This window comes from Lynx canadensis, chromosome B1 (genome assembly GCF_007474595.2).
Source record: "Lynx canadensis isolate LIC74 chromosome B1, mLynCan4.pri.v2, whole genome shotgun sequence".
Lineage (NCBI taxonomy): Eukaryota > Metazoa > Chordata > Mammalia > Carnivora > Felidae > Lynx > Lynx canadensis.
The window spans coordinates 83822123-83828122 of NC_044306.2; positions in this window are offsets into that span (position 1 = coordinate 83822123).

A 6000-nucleotide genomic window follows, 5' to 3' on the forward strand; every position below is an offset into this window, starting at 1 on the left:
GCTGAGATTGCTGTGTTCATTTTGGCTTTCTCCCAGATAAAAAAGTTGTTAAAGATTTATTGGATAACATATTCATAAACAAGTGGTAAACATCTGATACTATCACATGAAGAAACACATGCTGATTTTTATCATATTTTTGTTACCTCCTTAGCATATTTCATAAAAACTGGATCAAACATAAAAGAAACATTTACCAAGAGATACTGCTGCATCTTTTTAACAATCATAACAAACAGTTTGAATAGCTATTTTAACTTGTTTTGATGGATTAATTGGTACTTATAACAAAAATCTCTTGCATAGTTGATTAGTTTGTAACGTTACCATGAACAATCTATGGAAAACAGCTTTGTGCTATGAGAAAAATCAGAAATTAACAACAAAATAGCTGAATTGAGATATTTTTTCCTTAACGTTTCATATTCAAGTGTTTACCAGAGATATTTCTACACTCTTTTCTCAATGACATGATACTAAATATATATATATATATATATATATATATATATATATGATGTTTTGTAAAATCAAATGTATCATGTTCACATATAGTCTTTTATATACATTGTCATACCCATGTAGTTGCCAAATCTATCACAGTGCCTCAAAAGCAAAGTTTATTTTCTCATCTCTGTTGTTATGTGAATAATGTAACACTCAGGTGACTTTAAAACTTGGCAGAAAAAATGAAGCTTTAAAGGCATTTGTCTCGTTAACGACTAAACATCAATGATAAGTGAGTGAAAAGACCTACCATAGCCAAAACAATTCAAAAAAATAAAGGTGAAGAAAGTTTATTTCCTGATTTGAAAATTTACAATATGGTGGTGTGGTACAGGTGTAAAGATAGATATATAGAAAAATGTAACAGAATTGAGAGTCTAGAAATAAACCCTTCTATTTATGGTTAAATTGACCTTCCACAAAGGTGGCAAGGTGATTCAATAGGAAAAAATATAGTTTCTTTCAACAAATTATGCTGGAACAATTGGATATACATGTATAAAAAGGTGAAATTCTAGGAAAGATGAATTGGGGAAGACCCTTAGACTATACACAAAATTTAATTCAAGTAGCTTAGAGATGTAGGTGTAAGAGCTGAAAAAATCTTTCAGATGAAAATATAGGAGACGATCTTTGATATCTTGGGTTATGCAAAGATTTCTTGGACATGACACCAAAAGCATGATCCATAAAAGAAAAGAATGGTAAAGTGGACCTCATCAAATTTCCAAACTTTTGTGCTTCAAGAGACTTCATTATGAAAATGAAAAGACAAACCAGAGACAAGGAGAAAGTGTTTGCAAATCATGTATCTGATAAAGGATGTGTATTTGGAATATACGAACAACTCTTATACCTTCAGAATAAAAAGACAAACAGTCCAGATAAAAATAGGCAAAATATTGGATAGACATTTAGCCAGAAAAGATATATGAGAGGCTAACAAGCACATAAAAAGATTATCAATGTCATTAGTCATTAGAGAAATGCAAACTAAAACTATAGTGGGATACCATTTCATGCCCATTAGAATGGTTCTAATAGAAAAGATAGACAACGATTATTATCAAGGATGTAGGGAGTCAGAAAGCCTTTTGCATTGCTGGTGAGAATGTAAAATGATACAGCTAATTTGAAAACAGACTGGCAGTTTCCTATAAAATTAAACATCAGTTTATCAAACATTCTAGCAATTCCACACCTAGCCATTTACCCTAGATAAATGAAAGCATATATCTATGTTAAAAAATTACACGTAAATGTTCATAACGTCATTATTCATAATAGTCAAAGGGTGGAAATAGTGTAAATGCTCTTCACCTGGTGAATAGAGAAAATGTTGTATATCCATACAATGGAGTACTATTTAGCAATCAAAAGGAATGAAATACTGATAATGCTACATGAACCTCATAAACATTATGCGAAGTGAAAAAAGTCCTACTCCCAAATGTGTGACTTTATTTATATAAAATGATCCAGTAAAGGCTAATATATAAAAATACAAATTAGAATACTGGCTGCTTGAGGCATGAGCATGGTATAAAGGCAAGGATTTACAGCTAATGCACATGAGGGTTATTATTAGTGGGATGAAAGTATTCTAAAATTGGATTATGATGATGGTGTACACCTCAGTAAATTTACTAAAAATCAGTGAATTGTACACTTAAAATGGGTGAATTATATATACTTTTCATATATATATAAGATATATATGATATATATCATATATATGTGATATATATGATATATGTGATATCTGATATATCTGATATATATGATATATATATAATATCTCCATAAATTTGTTGAAAATGGTAAATGAATGATTAAAACAAGTAAAATTTAGGTCTGTATGTCATCTTGCTATCCAGTTGGGTTTATCCTTGTTAGAACTTTCATGTAATCTCAGTATTACTACTCCTGATGGTCCCCAACATCCATCAGAACACATCTCTACTCACCAACAAACTACCTCTTTATTTGCAGTATACAAACTTGTACCCATTGCAGATTATTCCCTCTGCAGCTAGGAGAGCAATAGAGCCTTCCTAAACCACAGCTAATTATCATTTCCAACTGTGTATGGGCCTGAAACGACCTCCTCCCCTAATTATCTCCTACTCATATTTCAGATCTTAGCTGAAATTATGCATCTTTGAGGAATTGTACCTTCTGGATTATTCAATTTGTCTGCCTCCACATTCATAAACCAGTCCTTCAGTTTCACTGACCACCTGCTGTTTAGATTTTTGCTTTGTTTTGGGCATTGATGCCATTTGCCACATTACTTTTAACATAGTAATTCTCTGAAATAGTGTGATAAATGACTGATTAAAATTTGTTAGAAATGTAGCTTTCTATGTCTTATGTTTAAGATTCCTGGTAAGTGGCTTAGAAATAAGTAATTTCACAACCTCCAATGATGCTTCCATGTATGTATGTTTTCAAGACACAGAGATACATGGCTTAGGATGGAATCTATCAGGGTATTATTTAATGTAACTTTATTTTGGCATATTTTACATATCATATGATTCACCTATTTAAAGCATACACTTAATTTTTGTTAAGTTTACCAAGTTGTGCAATCATCACCAAAAATCAGGTTCAGAACATTTCCATCACCCTGATAATATTTCTCATGTCCATTTACTGCTGATCTCTTTTTCTGTTCCATATACCCTACCCTGGGCAAACACCAATCTACTTTCTGTTTCTATATATTTACCTTTCCTGAATATAAAAAAAATGGAATTATGCAATATGTGGTCTCTTCTGTTTGGCTTCTTTCACCTGACAGTTTATTGTTTAAGAAATAAATGCCAGTAGGTGCGCCTGGGTGGCTCAGTCGGTTAAGCATCCGACTTCAGCTCAGGTCACGATCTCACAGTTTGTGAGTTCGAGCCCTGCGTCAGGCTCTGTGCTGACAGCTCAGAGCCTGGAGCCTGCTTTGGATTCTGTGTCTCCTCCTGTCTCTGCCCCTCCCATGCTCATGCTCTGTCTCTCTCTCTCTCAATAATAAACATTAAAAAATTTTAAGAACTAAATGCCAGTGATAAGTGAATGAAAAGACAAAACAGTCACATCATGACCTGTATCAGGGACTTGTCCTTGTTATTGCTAAATAGTGTTCCACTGTATGGGTATACTACATTTTGTCTATCCATTTGTCAGTTGATGAACATTTGGGTTGTTTCCAATTTTTGGCCATTTACAGATGTAAATATTCATGTACAAATCTTTGTGCAGATATATATTTTCTTCTTTTCTTGGGAAGATACCTAAGAGTGGTTATAGTAAATTTATTTAACATTATAAGAAACTAACAAACAGTTTTTAAATTGACTGTATATTATTTTACATGCCCCTTTCCAATTATCCACATTCTAGCCAACACCTGTCATTGTCTGTCTTGATTATGGTCTTTCTAGTGGGTATATAGTGTCTCGTGGTTTTAATCTGCATTCCCCTATTGATTAATAACATTGAGCATCTTTTCTTGGGCTTATCCACCATTCATATATTGTTTTTGGTGAAATGTCTATTTAAATCTTTTGTCCATGTTTTGATTGGGTTGTTTGTTTTGTTGTTGAATTGTAAGAGTTCTTTGTACATTCTGGGTACATGTTCCTTATCAGATATGTGTTTTGCAAATATTTTCTTCCTGTCTATGGCTTGTGGTTTTATTTTATTAATGGTGTATTTTGAAGTATAAGACTTTTGAGGAAGTCCAATTTATTAAGTTTTTTAATGGACCATGATTTCAGTGCTGTATTTAAGGAATCTTTACCGGACCCATATCTCAAATATTTTCTCTTATGTTATCCTCTAAAATTTTTGTGTGAGAGTTAAGGTCTGAGTATTGCACTGTTGGTGGGAATGCAAACTGGTGCAGCCGCTTTGGAAAACAGTGTGGAGGTCTGAGCTCATTTTCTTGGCATGTGCTTTTCCACTTGTCCAAGAATCATTTGTTTAAAAAGCAAATAGATTTTATATATAAAAAAGAATATATTGGGGCACCTGGGTGGCTCAGTCGGTTAAGCATCTGACTTTGGCTCAGGTCATGATCTTGTGGTTTGTGAGTTCGAGCCCCGCGTCGGGCTCTGTGCTGACAGCTCAGAGCCTGGAGCCTGGAGCCTGGAGCCTGCTTCCCATTCTGTGTCTCCCTCTCTCTCTGCCCCTCCCCTGCTCATGCTCTGTCTCTGTCTCAAAAATAGATAATACATGAAAAAAAATTAGATATAAAAAGAAAAGAATATATCTGTCCTTATGCCTATACCACATTGTCTTGGTAACTATACTTTTATATTAAGCTTTGAAGTTAGGAAGTTAGGCTTCCCAATTTGCTCTTCTTTTCAAAATTGTTTTGGCTCTTTAGGTCTTTTGCAATCCCATATACATTTTAGGCCAATGGGAAAATCCTACATACTACACATTTCTCATCAATTTTTGCAAAAAAAAAAAAAAGACTTACTGGAATTTTAATAGGTATTGTGCTGAATATATAGCTTGTGTTGATAAATCTCAGGGAAATTTTCCATCTTAAAACTAATGAGTATTCCAATTTAAGTAGATGGAATGTCTTTCTAATCATTTAGAAGTTAATTTCCCTCAATAATGTTTATAATTTTTAGTGTATAAGCCTTCCACTACTTTTGTAAATTTATTCCTATGTATTATATATTTTTATTTTATTTTTTAATATGAAATTTATTTTCAAATTGGTTTCCATACAACACCCAGTGCTCATCCCAACAGGTGCCCTCCTCAACACCCATCACCCACCCTTCCCTCCCTCCCACCCCCCATCAACCCTCAGTTTTTTTTCAGTTTTTAAGAGTCTCTTATGTTTTGGCTCCCTCCCTCTCTTTTTTTTTTTTTTCCTTTTTTTTCCCCTTCCCCTCCCCCATGAGAAATTTCTGGTAAGTTTGTCAGGATCCACATAAGAGTGAAAACGTGGTATCTGTCTTTCTCTGTATGACTTATTTCATTTAGCATAACACTCTCCAGTTCCATCCACGTTGCTACAAAAGGCCAGATTTCATTCTTTCTCATTGCCATGTAGTATTCCGTTGTGTATATAAATCACAATTTCTTTATCCATTCATCATTTGATGGAAATTTAGGCTCTTTCCATAATTTGGCTATTGTTGAAAGTGCTGCTGTAAACATTGGGGTACAAGTGCCCCTATGCATCAGCACTCCTGTATCCCTTGGGTAAATTCCTAACAGTGCTATTGCTGGGTCCTAGGGTAGATCTATTTTTAATTTTTTGAAGAACCTCCACACTGTTTTCCAAAGTGGCTGCACCAGTTTGCATTCCCACAAACAGTGCAATACAAATCAAAACCACATTCAGATACCACCTCACGCCAGTCAGAGTGGCTAAAATGAACAAATCAGGAGACTATAGTTGCTGGCGAGGATGTGTATTATATATTTTTAAAATCTCACCCAAGTATTTGAGACCTATCATGATCAAAGATG